At 46.9% G+C, this 15,693-nt stretch overlaps 1 protein-coding gene across 1 annotated transcript in view; it reads left to right on the top strand.

Moving 5' to 3' along the window:
• Positions 1-15,693, top strand: part of CD151 (CD151 molecule (Raph blood group)) — a 236,731-nt gene that overhangs the window by 21,736 nt on the left and 199,302 nt on the right. The gene's annotated exons all lie outside the window — the stretch shown is intronic.

The following is a 15,693-nucleotide window of genomic DNA, read 5'->3' as shown; positions in this document are numbered from 1 at the left end:
ACACTCTACACTTTCTTGTCACCTGCAGAGTGCCGAAGCAGACAGAACAAGGTCTTTGTCATTTGGTAACTTACTTTCACCTTGCTGGCCCAGTTGCTGCCTGTTATTGTCGGTCTGGTCTGCTTAAGACCATTTGAGGGTGCATTCAGGACTCTGCTGTGTTCCCCTATACTGTTTCCACTCAGCCCCAAGATAGTGGAGGTCTTTCTCCTTTCCATCTTGACTGTAGGTGGACTGGCTAGCAGGGTGTGTATGGATGCTGTGTGCTGAGTATTTGCTTTATGTGCTGTGGAGCATCGCAGACATGTCAAAAAGAGGGAGCAGATGTGTGCCCTTTTTTATTACCCTGTGTGATTTAAGATTGAAAATTACACGTTACAAGTTTCAAATATGCCTGTACGCAGCCTGATGGAAATGCCTGCCTGCAGCTAATGTGCATGGCCACTCGGTGGCTCTTGGGGCTCAGTGCAGTGAGCTGTGAATTCAGCTCCTGTAATTCAAGTAAGTGTGATTCAAGTTGCTTGGTTCTATGGGCAGCAGGGCCATGGTGTCACCAAGCCCCAGGGAAGTGCAGTATAGGTCATGCTGGTGTTCCCTTGCCTGGAAGGGAAGGTCACTCCTTCCAGCCGTGGCAACCTGCCTGATTTTTATGCTGCAGTGAGACACTGGTCATGCAAGACTGAGGCTGAGGGCTTGACCTGGTCGGCACTTCGCTCAGAGCAGGGAATTCTGCTAAAAAATCCCTCCACAAATGTGTTGACATATGCTGAAGAGGCAGACCTGAGTGGCTCAGTAGTGGCAAGATGAGCCACTGCCACTGCTGCAGTGCTGCTGTGAGGAAGGCAGATGCACTTCTGAGATGCGTTGGGTAAGACAGGGATGTGGTTGCATCCATTTGAGAGACCTTGTCCCAAGACCTGCATGTGGCTCTGCCTACTTGTTTTCAGAAGAGGTGAGTTGCAGATGGAGCGTGAGCAAAGAAGGAGAGAGCTTGTCATGGAGAGCTGTTTACTGGGGTGAAGCTGGAGGGGTGGGATGGGATGGGCTCCTGCCTGCACACTTGCAGCAAGGGTGCAGAAGGTGGCATGGATGGCTCAGTGTTAACGATGTCTCCCGAACAGGGTACCCTTGGCTGTTCAGCCACACGAGAAAAAGAACTGCCTACAACTCCTCTCCTTGTGTGTCTTCCCATTCTCCTCTGTGTCATTAGGGCTGCAGTGTGGCTCCAGTTGTGCTTTCCCACACCCAAAGGGAAATTAGACCCCCTTCTGCAAGACTCATGGGGAGGCATCTGTGAAGTCTGATGCACAGTTTCTTTCAGCATGAAACAATTGCTTAAAAGTGATTTCTCTTCTTTGGATTGACTTCTGCAGTATCTGTGATCAAGGTGCCATTACTATCTTACAGCATCCCCACGGGCTGCACAGCTTCAGGTGCCTGGGTGCTGCTGCTTCTCGAGGTGAGCACATGGGTTTCTCCCCTCTTCGCAGCAATTAGCTCAGTCAGTGGTCTGCTCTCTTAGGTGCCTGGGCAGTCAGTAAAACTCACGCAGGATTAAAAGGGAAAACAGATGTAGCAAGCAGTAAATAGTTTCTGCAGGGGTCCAGCTTTGAGCAGTCACCTTGTTCCTGCGGTTTCAAACAACCCAAGTGTTTCATGCTCCCCTGCAGGGCTGCTTCTAACTCCGAGCCAGTTCACAAACCTGCCCTTTCTGCTCCTGCCCTTTAACTGGGGGGAATTTCCAAATGCCAGGGAGGCCTTGGTGCTCCTGTATGAAGGAGCCATTTATGAAGCGTCCCTTCCCCAGAGGCTGCAATGTCCTTGTTATCATTCTGGGCTGGGGCTGAGCAGGGCTATGATGATGGAGGGAGAAAGGTGAGGAGCAGGCAGTGATGCTCTCCTCCCTGGTGAGATGTGACAAATACACCTTTTGAGAAGTGACAAAGGAGAATACTCTCTCCTTTCCTGCTGTGAAACCTCCCCAGGTTTCCATGGGTACGTACGTGCGTGCACGCACCCCTGGGAAAAGATGCCGAGTGCTCTGCGCTGCTCCTTATCACACAGCGCTGAGCAGTGAGAAGAGGTGCCTCAAGCAGCCATGTTGTGGAGTTGAGGCACGGGTGTGTGTGAGCAGAGACTGACAGCTTCTCTTGGCTTGGCTGGCATTGCTGTGAGGGTCCTGGGCTGCATCCCGTTCTATGTGTGGGAGCCGAGTGGCTCTTTGGGCTGCTGGCCGCACTGCACCGTGTCTCCCCAGTGCTGCCTGTCGTTTCCTGCCTCAAAGTTTGGTTGGGAGGAGAGGTGGCACTTGCACTGATGACACTGCCCAGCTGGCCAAGGAGGCAATGGGGAGCGGATTCATGTGATGCCTTCAGAAAAGACAAATTCCTTGTAGGGAGGGGGCTTGATGCTCTCAAACGAGCTATAATCTCATGAACAGCAGGGATGCTGGTGCCCACCAAATTCAGTGACTCACAGCCGAGCATCACGCACGCCAAGGTTTTGAAGTTCTCTTACTCCACAAAGGAGGTTGTTCCTCCTGCTTTCTCGGCTGCCTGCATTAGCTGAAAGGAAGCTGCATGTGCTGAGAGCGTTAAAAGCAGCAGCTTTCCCTCTCCTAATTACTGCTTCTGTCTGCAGAAAAGGAGTTGCTGAGCATCAAGGATTTCCAGGCTTAATTTCTTTGAGTAGTGAATTGTCTTGCTGGCAAGGGAAGAGCATTTCCTGCCTATGCAGAGTGTGGAGAGAGACCAGTGCCTCAGCAGGGCCTGATCCTGCCAGCAGCTGCTGTGTCCTCCCTGATGGACAGCAAACCCCAACTCTTCCCCCTTGCAGTCTCCGAGGTGGCTTCGATGGCTGCAGCATGTGTCTCCAGCAGCTACGGGGGGAGTGGGAGGGGTACACTGAGCCCCCTGCACCCCTCTGTGCTTAGAAACCAATCCAAACCAGGCATTGACCCAAGGGTGCAGGGTGTGTGGAGTGATGCTTCACAACTTTGACCGTGTGTGTATGCGTATATACCTGTATCTAAAAATTGCCTCCTGCCATGCTGGAGGATTTATGCTGCCTGCGGGAACATTTACAGGTGAGATTTATGTATCTTATTTTGCTTAGAAATACTGAATCTCCTTTACTCCAGAAACCGGCCATGATAGAAACATGCTCGGTCCTTCCGGAGTCATGGTCACCCCCTCTCTTCCCAGGGGAGGGATGTGCTCTCCCATGGTGAGTCAGCTGGCAGCCAGGGATGCTCCCTACCTCCTATCGGTCATAGCCCCAGCCTCCCCTCTTCTAAATGACTTCCGAGCTCTGGATTAGTAAGGGACCGAGGTGAATTGTTGTACCACACAGCGAATGGCTTTCTCATTAACCTAGCAGTGCCCCATTGATGTTTGGCTGCACATCTCCTGCATGCCATGGCCGTAAACTAACAGGCACCTGCCTAACAGCAACTCGGTGGCGGGAGGTGGCTACATCAGAGCACGACCATCGTACTCCAGGGAACACGAACAGTACCAAAAAGCTCATCCATGCTTCTATAGCAAGTTTTGTGATGGATTCTGGGGTAGCCACTGTGTGGAGGTGTCTGTGCAGAGAGCTGCCTGCGCCACCCAGTAGCATGCTGTACTTAAAGCACATATTTTAAGTATTGACAAAACCTCCTCTTTCCTGGGAATGCTGCTTGTTTAACCTCTTTTAACCATCCCAATCAGTCTTTACTGACTCATTGTTTTCCCAGGTTGTTTTACAGGCTTTGATTTCTTGCTGCCCATTCTGGGATTCAGTGTTAAGCCAATGTGATGCTCAGGCAACAGTGGTGGGCTGAGACGTGAGGCAGCAGGCTCAGGTTTAGGGACTCGGGCTTCAGCTGCTGTCTCAACTCTTGGAGGATGTCAGCTCAGTTTCCCCAGGACCAAAATAACAGCTAATATCACTATGGTATGATAGCTGAAGATGTGTCCCTCTACATGCAGCTCTTGCAGCTCCTCTCTCACATGTTATTCCTCTGTTATATGCTGACCATTGTCAGGTACTGTTTCATTTTTATCTTCATTAAATCCCACTTAAATATGCCCTATTCTCTAAGGTATCTCAGGCTATTCCCATTTTGTCCTTCATTGCATTTTCCATCCATCCTCCTCCATCAATCCACAAATGTGATCGATGTTATTTATTTCCTCTGTCTCCCTCTCCCACCATGCTCTTCCAGCATTTTAATAAAAGTTTTTAATTGCAGTCAGCTGAAGTCTGACCTGCCCTTTCTTAGCTGGATGGCTCATGCTCTGTGGAGGGGCTTATAAATGAGTCAGTTGTTTGGGTTCTGTCTGGCAGCTGTGGTAGAATTATTTAAAAAATAAACAGTTCTCTTGAAGGTTTTTCCACACCTCCAAGTCGAATGCTGCTGAACCTCAGAGCAGGAAGTGGATTCCTAAATCATAGGAGAGCAAAGGCTGCATATGTGCTAAATATGTTTTTAAAAAAAAACAACCAAACCAAACCTCCTAAATGTTATTCAAACATATTTTACAGTTCACTTACCATGGAGCTGGATGGGGCTGTTAATCACAGAATCACAGAATCACAGAATAACCAGGTTGGAAGAGACCCACTGGATCACCGAGTCCAACCGTTCCTACCAAACACTAAACCATATCCCTCAGCACCTCGTCCACCCGTGCCTTAAACACCTCCAGGGAAGGTGACTCAACCACCTCCCTGGGCAGCCTGTTCCAGTGCCCAATGACCCTTTCTGTAAAGAATTTTTTCCTAACGTCTAGCCTAAACCTCCCCTGTCGGAGCTTGAGGCCATTCCCTCTTGTCCTGTCCCCTGTCACTTGGGAGAAGAGGCCATCACCCTCCTCTCTACAACCTCCTTTCAGGTAGTTGTAGAGAGCAATGAGGTCACCCCTCAGCCTCCTCTTCTCCAGGCTAAACAACCCCAGCTCTCTCAGCCGCTCCTCATAAGGCCTGTTCTCCAGCCCTTTCACCAGCTTTGTTGCTCTTCTCTGTACTCTCTCCAGAGCCTCAACATCCTTCTTGTGGTGAGGGGCCAGAACTGAACACAGTATTCGAGGAGCGGTCTCACCAGTGCCGAGTACAGAGGGAGGATAACCTCCCTGGACCTGCAGGTCACGCCGTTTCTGATACAAGCCAAGATGCCATTGGCCTTCTTGGCCACCTGGGCACACTGCTGGCTCATGTTCAGTCGGCTGTCAACCAACACCCCCAGGTCCCTCTCCTCCAGGCAGCTTTCTAGACAGACTTCTCCCAGTCTGTAGCACTGCATAGGGTTGTTGTGCCCCAAGTGAAGGACCCGGCATGTGGCCTTGTTAAACCTCATGCCATTGGACTCAGCCCAGTGGTCCAGCCTGTTCAGATCCCTTTGCAGAGCCTCCCGACCCTCCAGCAGATCGACACTTCCACCCAGCTTAGTGTCGTCCGCAAACTTGCTAAGGGTGCATTCGATGCCTTCATCCAGGTCATTGATGAAGACATTGAACAGGGCTGGACCCAGCACTGAGCCCTGGGGAACCCCACTTGTCACTGGCCTCCAGCTGGATTTCACACCATTTCCCACCACTCTCTGGGCCCGGCCATCCAACCAGTTTTCCACCCAGGAGAGTGTGCGCCTGTCCAGCCCAGAGGCTGACAGTTTCTCAAGCAGAACGCTGTGAGAAACTGTGTCAAAGGCTTTACTGAAGTCCAGGAAGACCACATCCACAGCCTTTCCCTCATCCAGTAGCCGGGTCACTTTGTCATAGAAGGCGATCAGGTTAGTCTGGCAAGACCTGCCTTTCGTGAACCCATGTTGACTGGGCCTGATCACCCGGTTCTCTTGCATGTGCTTCATGATAGCACTCAAGATCACCTGTTCCATGACTTTCCCTGGCACTGAGGTCAGACTGACAGGCCTGTAGTTTCCTGGGTCCTCCCTGCGGCCCTTTTTGTAGATGGGCACAACATCAGCCAGCCTCCAGTCCAGTGGGACTTCCCCAGTCTTCCAGGACTGTTGGAAGATGATGGAAAGGGGTTTGGCCAGCACATCCGCCAGCTCCTTCAGTACCCTAGGGTGAATCCCGTCTGGCCCCATAGACTTGTGACTGTCCAGTCGGGACATATAACAGTCCCTACACATGTGGGCTCTTGGTGACCTGTTCACCAAAAAAACTAAGCCTGCCTTCTGGAAGTGAACTGAATGTAAATGAAGGTGGGCAAGAAGAGGCAGCATTTCCCAAGCAGAGCAGTGCATCACTGAGGATATGATTAAGGTGCTGACTGTAAATACAGTAGCTTTACGTATCATCCCCAGTTTGCCTGGAGCTTTGAGGGCACCTCTTGCATCAGGGTTTTTAGCAGAGTTCAACGACTCGTTTAGTAAAGTGACCAGATAATCGGATGTTATTGATTCTGGTGCTGGATGGGAGCAGATGAGCACACAGCACCTCAGAAGTCCTGCTAGACTAAGAGCTGAGCTCCTCCGCACCTGTGAGCTCACTGCCAGAGGCTGCCAAGCAGTATGGACAAATTAATTCCTATTAGTGTTTCTTTTCCCCTTCTAATATTTCCCCTGTCACCTCAGATTGAAAACTTCCTTCTAGTGTCTGTACAAGTTGTGCCAAGGCCCACAGAGCCTCAGATACAGCTGCAGCAGTCAAGTGCTGCCTGTAATCTAAATAACAACAAAAATATTTCTCTGACCCTACAAAACTGCTGAACTCTGGCACTCCTGTTCTGAAACCAACAATGGGAAATGCAAATCAACGTTGAACTGCAGCCTCTGGTTTAGCATTGGCAATTTCTTATAATTTTGCATAGCCTGGAGCTTCGAGTAAACTCGATTCTGCTCTTGCAGGCAGAGGTTTCTGGAATGTGAACGCAAATAACTTCCACACTCCATGCACTGCTGGAGAGATGCTCTTGTTTCACCGCTTTAGGATTTAAAGCCTTTCCCAGAGACTGGATCCAAGGATGTTTGTCATCTCCCAGGGGACCCACTAAGAAGGGAATTAGGCTGGAGCAGAGAGGGAGTATAGGGTTTGGGGAGAGGGAGGCAGTTCCTGCTTCACCTACTTCGATCCGGCTTGGGGAAACAGATTCACTTTTCTGCCCAGTTTTTAATGCTACTTTTGGCCTGGAAAGGGTCCTGGAGGGAGGAGGCATCTCTCTCAGATGCTTCCACCTGCCCTGTGGACAGACATGGCAGGCAAGGGGAGCCCTGCTGACACCACCTCCAGGGCACTGGTCAGAAAGGGTAAGCTATAATTGACACAATTGTGCCTTAAAGTAGGGATAACTGGGCTGATGTCTTTTTATTTTCTCCTGTCTATATCCCCTCTCCCAGATAATCTATGAGCCAAGCTCAAAGCTCCCTCTTAGGAGGTGAATGTTCACCCCTTGTTTCCTCCAGCTAATTAATCCTGTCCCCAGTCCCACCAGAGGTGTCGGGAGATACCCCCGAGTTACTCTCACCAAAGCCAGTTGGTGCATGAGATGAGGGTTCAGGTAAAGGCCTGAAGGGGCACCTAGGTGATTCTTTGCAGGGCTCGGTTTTAGCACCAGCCCAAACAGATGTGTTGGGACAGCCCAGAAGTTCTGCCCAGCCACACTGGACAGAGGAGATGCACTTTGACAGGAGAGCAGTTTGGACTGAGGGCTGGATGCAGGGCTGCCTGCCAATGCAAAGGCCCAAGGATGGGAGAAACGAAGCCATGAGTTTTGTTTGCATTGTAGCCCAAACCACAGTGCAGAAGAACTAGGAGAGTCAGGGGCGTGTCTCCAAACAGGTCTGGGGAAACTGGATTGGAAAAGGGCACATGGAAAAACTAGGTTGTGAAAGGAGCAGTCACGCTGGGAAAAGAGTAGAGTTTCATCCTGAAGGGGAGCAGTGCTGACCCCTCCCTGCATTTCCCTTCTGTTAGTCCTGGAACACCTTGGGGGCCACTTGCTCTGCATCCCGGGCTACAGCAGCCCAAAATTATGGGCAGGAGTAAGACAGTAGAAATAGGTGGTATCCGGGTAGTAGGAGTGTGAGCAAGGCTTAATGTGCAAATGGGTCCTGGTAGTGCCCTTCGGCAGAGTTGGGTATGAAGTTGAGTGGCATGTTCCATATCTCTGACCTCTTCTAAGCCAGAACTCCCCAAGGCCAGATGTATTTTTAGCCAAACCCTCTGAGATCATCCCCTTCTTGCTTTGGAAAGGTTACCCAACCCCCTGAAGCTGGGAAGATGCCTTCTTCCTCACCACAGGTGCTTATGTCTTGCTTTTATAGATGCATACACCCCATGATTCACACCCACTGCCAACTGCATATTGTGACACCAGGTTGTACATCAGCTTTCACTCTCTGCTGCCTCAGTATGTGGTAGGAGATGGGCAACTACCATCTTCTCCAGCTGCTGGAGTCCTAATGATTGGGCCAGCCTAAAAGCTGAGGTCCATGGTGATAGAGACAGAGGAGCCCTGTCAGCAGGTTTAATTTGGCACTGCTGTTCACTGCACTGATGAAGCTAAGGCTTAGGGTTCACCTGCAAGTGAGGTCAACCTTAAAGCTGATGCTTCCAACTCCAAGATCTTTGCAGTAGCCCTGAGCTTGATGGGGATGCTGGCTTCTTCCCACTGATAAACTGGTGGTGGCCGTCCTCTCTCGCAAGCCCACTTCCACCAGTTGTGGTGGCAGCTTGCTGGTGGCCCTTGGGGAGGCTCCTGCCTGAGGCTGGGTGTCACTGGTGGAGCCAGGATATGAGGCACATAGCAACTGGTCCAGTACCCTGTTGTTTGTTGCTGAGGAGTATCAAGGCTGCTCTCTTCCACCCTTGAGGGAAAGTCTCAAAAGCATCTCAGCACTTTCTAGATATCCAGCCCCAGTCATCTGGTGGCATTAAATCCAGCCTATACCATGTCTGCCTAAAAGTTTCCTGGGGACCTGGGGCTCAGCTGTTCCCTGGAGTAGCATCTCACATTGCCTCTGTAACTCAGGCGCTGACACGGCTTTAATACAACTTTTTAAAGTATGCATTTGTATCTAGCAAGCCCTTGAGTACAGCAGAGTCCCTTTTATATTGAAATTCAGGCTTCTCAATAACATTTTATTATGAGGCTTTCTATTTTTGGAACTGCTGTTACTCTGTTATGAGCAAGGCACCTAACATCCTTCAATATGAAATCATTAAGGGCACAGCAGAGTTCATTACAGGGGCATTTCTTTGGATTAAGAACAAATCAATACCACATACTAATATCACAGCCTGATACCTGGTTTCAGTTGCAAACAGCACATTCAGAGAGGCAGAGACTCTTCTTTTTGCCTCTTGTGCTCTTCTTCCAATATCTTATTTACTGTTTTCCCCCAAGCTGTTGTGATGGATTTATAAGCAGACAAAATCCAAAGGTTGTTTTTCCTTGAGCTACCTGAATATTGTAGCTTTTAAAATAGAGAAGAAAGAAATAAGTAGCTTAAGTTTGTGATATTGCGGTAACCTCACATGGAATATTGCTTCCCTGCTTCTGCTCACAGAGCTCCCCTGGAAGTGGAGGTGCAGAAGGGAGCAAAGGCCCAAAGCTCTCTCTGGTTACAATTAGCGAATCGCATTCAGAGTTTAGAATAAGTTTCAGATGTTTTGAATTGGGAAAATACCCAGGGGAAGTGGGTTAGGAGGGAAAAATGATGAGGATAATTTATAAGAAACCTCCAATAGAAGGAAGAGTTCTGCTGACCAAGTATTTTCAGGAGGAGTCACCTTCTTCTGTGAAAATCTGCCCTGTGTTGAGATGTGGAAGCATTTGGAGTTTGTTGGTGTCCTGGGCACGCTGAACTGGCAGAAAGTGAGGGTAAACACCACTGCCTTGGTGAGTCTGGGTCACTGTGGCTGCAGCCTCCATGAAGGACCTTAACTCAGGTGGTGCATGAACACCTTGATCCTGGGTTAAGGCTCCAGCTTTGCTCTAAATAACCACAGATCTGTCTCAGACATAGGTTTGTCCATCTATGGATTGAGACAAGGGCAGGACAAAAGGGGTTTAACTGTGCTTGGTATAGGGCTGTGGGGTGGTTGGGGGAATATCAGAAACGACTGTTTGCTTCAGCTGTTGCTTAACTATCAAAAGCCATGCCTTGACACATCTTCTGCTGTAGCTGAAATTGGAGTTTCTCCATGTTGCTGCTCCCAGATGTTGCAATGTATGATGTTCATTTGGTTCCGTAGCAGCTCAGGTAGCTGACATGAAAGCTGCTGAGGCCAATGGTGTTTGTTTCTCTTTATTTATTAGAAGTAATTATTCACTGGTGGAATTTAATTATTACGTTTTGCCTTTTAAAAATGTTGCCTAATGGAGGAAAGCAGCTATTTGTCTAGGCTGCATTGAATGCTGAGTGGAGCCAAAGGCATGGGGGGTGGGGGGTTCTTCAAGCTGTTTTGACAATAATAATAATAATAAAAAAAATCAGGTTAGTGAAGTGTGGAGCTGTAGGCTGTCTCTGTAATGATCTGAAGCACTCAAGCCCTTATTAACTTAATGCTTTCATTTATTAGCTCCTTCCTGGAGGAAGACCTCCTGGTCAAACTGCTATTGCTCCTTTGAAAAACTAAAGTTAGTAATTGCTTCAGCTGCACAGCTCATTAAGAGGAAAGGCCTAAAGCTGAGAGCAGCACTCATCTTGGGATTGTTTTTAAATTTTTGGGAGGAAGTTCAGCACACCCTGTTGTTATACCTCCAGCCCAAGCATTAGCGATTCCATTGCTGAGTATAAATTTATAAAGTCAATTACAGAAGTTCTGCATTTCCACTGTCTTTGGAAATGGGAGGCTTGAGGGCTTGGCTATATCGTGAACCATTACTGTATTGATAAAGATGTGGGCAGAGCCTTGTCAGCTGGTGGGTAGTGACTGATCAATGTTGGTAGGAGCACATCGTATGTCAGCAGTAGTTCACGCTGTTCTTGCTACCATTTACCCTATTTTTCCATTAAGTAGATGTTCTCTCCCTTCTCCCTCCTGGCACTGTCTGAGAAGGAGCAGGCTTTCACACGTGCTACCATAGGGAAGACTTAATTAAAAGGGAGAAGAAAAGGGGGAGGGGAAGCACTTTAGGTCACCTTTGAGTAGGTAGCTGGTGATAATTGAGCTTGAGCTATGTTCTCGTACCTTCTGGATTCCTGGGGACAGTGATGCCGCTGATCTCTGAATTTGTGCACAAGCTAAAGGCAGCAGCTTTACATCAGCAGTTTCTGTACTGGGCTCTGCTCACAGTCAAAACTCACCTTTAAAATCTATCTAAAGATATTCCATTAGGTTTTGAGGGCAGTATATGATAGAGGTCCTGGATACAGGGAGGTAAGAAGACATCACTGGTTCTCCTTGTTGCCCATCTTTGATTATTTCTGACGTGTGCCAGCTCAGAGTACGGGCAGGGAAACCAATGCACTGCACCAGTGGCTTGCCCAAAGCTTGTGTAACAAGCCTATTAGTTCTTGTCAAGCCTGTCTTTACATATACGCCTTAAGGTGACACACTTTTCTGTCTTTGAAAGACATGAGCATGTTATGTGGAGATGGGCAAAGTTAGTCTTGCTGATGTAACCAGCTGAAGAAAGCAAAGAGAGTGTGCAATGAGATGGACCAGCATTGGAGGAAAGATTCCCATTGAGTTTCATGCACTTGGATCAGGTCTCTGGAGAGATGTTGGAAAGGACAGTGAAATTTGTGTTAATGTCTGAAGTAATTCAATGCTTGTAGATATCACTGTGGTGAACCGCTAGAAAACGTAGAAGGCAGCAGCTTGAGAAAGGTCAGCACCTAAAGGTGAGTGCGGAACACAGCTGTCCTACTGATACATTGAATATTTTTAAAAGCAGTTCCTTTCTAGGAGTAGACCTGCCTGTAAAAGAGGGATGTCTGATTCCTAAAGAGTGGATATTCAGTATTCATTTTTCCTAGCTCCAAATGCAGCCCTTGGGGTGGGGCATAGGTTAATTAAAAGTCATTAATGCCTACCTCTTAACCATAGCTAGTGTCGCTTGCTTTGAAGTTTGCTGTTAAATGCTGATTTCTTGCACTCCCCGAAGTTTACAGGCTTTTAGCTTTTGTCTGCTGTTCTATGCCTTTCTTTGATCACTGTTTGTTCAGCTCCTGAAAGCAGGAAATAATGAACCCATTATATTAAAATACTTGCTTTGTATTTGGGAGGGATAAATAAGGGTCTTCCCTGCATGAATTTTCTAGCTCGGTTGTTATAAGACAAAATGTTGGATATGAGAGCATGTATGTCAGGAAGGAAATTGTATAGAAACTTATGTGGTGCTTGGGAGCTCTGTTTCTTCATCTCAGTTACATGTGACCTACAAGCACAAGACAAGGTGTAGGTCGCAAAAACGAGTGACTGACAAAGTCTGAAAGACAAGCATTTGTGGAGAAGGAGCAATAAGATTGGGGGTAGGAAACCTAATGCTCTTTGCATCACCTGGCTCTACATCTCCTACGTTTTTTGGTAGTGGAGTATCAAGGAGAAAGAGATGAGAGTTTAAATAAGACCTACTCCCATGTCAGTGTTGTGCTGTTTCCAAGTGCTAATCCACAGTGAAGCTGGTTGCCTTGCAGCTCACCTGGGATGGCTGGAGTTGCTGAAACCAAAAATAATGTCTTAACTTTTATGTGGTTTATGGCCTTATAAGCTGGAGGTGCACATGGCTGAAATCTGCAGCAAGATCTCGAAGTGATTTGAGTATCTAGGGCCTGGGCACCTCAAATGGCTTTTCTTGGTAGTACTTAATGAAATTAATCCTGGCAGGATAAGGTACCACATGTAAGTTACATTAAAGTTCATGAAAAGACTTAATGAAATCAATTAATCCTGGAGTGGTATAAGGTACCACATTTTAAATCACATTGAAGTTCATGAAGAGTCCCACAGATTTCAGTGAGCGACACATCAAACTGCGCAGTACAGCAAAGCTAAACTCTCAGCCACGTGCTTCCTGTCCTTGGTTTTTAAACGCCTCTATTTTGCTGCCCCTATTAAACAATAAAAATGCTTTTGCACTGGCTGGAGGAATTGGATAAAAAGTGGGTCTGGAAACAAAGCCACAATGTAAGTCATGGTGCAAATGCACTGAAGTGGGAAATCAAAGCTGTGTTCATCATTTGGGCAGTCAGAGCCATGTGGAAACAACATTATTCTGGAGATGTCTCAACCAAGAAGTTCCAGGATTAAGAAAATCTTGCTGGCTAGTTAAGCTCAAATGGATGTACATGGGTCTGCTCAGAGAGAGGACTAAGTAGAAGCGCTATTTTCTAACTATGATCAGTACTGAAGTTAGAAACTGTTTAGAATTAAACTGCTTCTAGAGCCAAGTATTTGGTTTTGGTGGTGGTTTTGGTTGTGTTTGTTTTGTGAGGCAGGGTGTTCTTCCCCTTAAAACTATTTGCTGTTTGTAGGGAAAGAGGTAGCTCATGTTCTTGGATCCCTATGGTTTACCACCATGAAATGTAGATTTGTAGCCACAGGGCTCGTTAGGCATCTCGTGGAAACTACAGCTATGGGTTTTGTGTTCTGGTCATAATCAGAGTTTTCAGACATTTCCTTTGCTTCGTGTAGACAAGGAGCATATACCAGAAGCCAGACTATAGTATACAATTCCAGGCTGCATTTAGGGAAAGGTCATGGGAAGAACAAAAACCCAGCATATGTCTCTCAGTAAATCACCCTGGGGTGAGACCCTCACAAGAGGAGGTTTTTCAGAGCAAAACGCCTTCGAAGTCTTTTGAGGCTCTTTACAGGAGGCACAAAGCACTCCACTTCCTTCCTACAGATGGACTCAGAATTGTGATTAAGGGTTTGGGATTTTTTTGTTTAAAACTGTCATTTCAAGTAACATAAATCTTTCCAAGCATACGCATTGATGCTGATGCTCCAGGTAGAAGCAGGATGCCAGACTCCACAAGCAGATGGATTTCTCTGTACTTTCATGTCCTTATCTTCCATCATGTGCTTCTCAGGTACTACTTCATTATTTTTATATGACAGTGATGCATGTAAGTAAGTCCTGCCTGAGGCTGCCTGGCCCCAGGGAAGCTGCAGCCTGGGTGACGGGGGGTTCTTCTGATTATGCTTCTGATTGTGTTTCTTTGCTTTGCGGACACCAGGTTAGTGTGATCCCTGCAAGTTTTTCAAAAAAAGACTTGAAAAATTTCCTAAATGCTTATATATAAAGTGAATAATTGACTGCAGAGTAATGGTGAGATTTTTGGTTTTTTTCAGTGATCTTCCACTTGATGTATTTCTACATGCAATTAAGGGCTGCATATTCAGCACAATTTCTCTTTTTTTTCTTTTGCCTCTTCTGCCTATCTGTTGATTTCTGCTAAGGGCTCCTTTTTATTAAGGTTCAGGGAAAACAGAGGCTTCCCCCCACCTTCTTTTACATTGTGTCTTTTACATTGGCTTTAAAAAGTATGGTGGTTGTGAGCATATTTAGTAGCTCTTCTCAAAGAGATCTGGCAGGTTAGATAGCAGATCCAATACGCTTATGTTATTAACAGCTGCAGAAGCAAGCACAGGAGAAATGACAGCGAAAACGGAATTACTTTCCTAGTTACCAAAGAACAGAAGTGAAAGCTGGGATTTATAGAAATCCATTGAAAAAATCACTGACTCTTTATGGAGCAGGATTTAAACCCTGCTTCTGCTCCTAACCCTCCCAAGGACAAAACTCCAGAGACAACCTTTCATGTGAACATGATAAAAGTGTTTGCTTCACTACATTACAGAAATGGCTTTCTTTTGGTCAATGCTCCGTTTGCAAACTCTGAAGGAAAAGCTGTGATGCAGACAGGTTGTCATGTGCTGCACGAGCTAATATTAATGCCTGCTGTGACTTAGACTTGTCACTCAGGTTTTTTTCTGCTCCTGTATAACATCTGTCTGACAGAGCGATACCAGATTGTCATTGGATTCCACTGCACTTTACTTTCTGTATGACAAACAGTAATGAGTGCAACCAAGGTGGCTTTTTGTCTTCCTTTGAATTCCTGAATGAGACCTGCTGTGTTTTTGCAAATTGTATCTTCATTGTAAGTATTTAAGAGCCATAGCTTTTCATCTCGGACAACTTGGCAACAGCTTTGAAAAGAAACATGTTATTCTAAAGCAGAAAACTAGATTAGAAAATTGCTTTTGCAGACAGAAACAAAAGTCCTGTCAGCTCGTCTAATCCAGTTCTTTGGCACTGATGCAGGACAGCTTTCCACACGGCATAATGCACGGCTGCCTCTGCCAGACATACCAGCCTGTGCTGCTGCGCTTTCTCAGTGCAGCTCACGGAATGAGCGCCTGGCCCGGCATTTAGATCTTTCTGTGAACAAGCTGGCATGCCTCTCCATGTAACACTCCACTCAAACATGGATAAGTGTCCTACAAGACTTCAGTTTGGAAAGGCCATCTTATATTTCATAGTGTCCGTTTAAAAAAATAGCCTGGAAGATAAGGGAAGGTTGGTTTTTGTTTTAAAAGTGCATTTAGCTGGCTAATACAGCAGGCATGCAGAACATAAGCTATTCAACCAACTATGACACACATGCTGTAATTAATTGCCTAATTTGCTCTGCATTAGGATAAAGCATATGCTTTTAAACTGTCTTTGGTGAAGAACTGCCGAGTATGGGAAACATCTACTATTGCCTTGTACTAAATTGAAAAGCAA

The sequence above is a fragment of the Phaenicophaeus curvirostris genome, chromosome 5, assembly GCF_032191515.1.
Source record: "Phaenicophaeus curvirostris isolate KB17595 chromosome 5, BPBGC_Pcur_1.0, whole genome shotgun sequence".
Taxonomy (NCBI): domain Eukaryota; kingdom Metazoa; phylum Chordata; class Aves; order Cuculiformes; family Cuculidae; genus Phaenicophaeus; species Phaenicophaeus curvirostris.
This window is presented reverse-complemented; position numbering and strand designations above follow the sequence as displayed.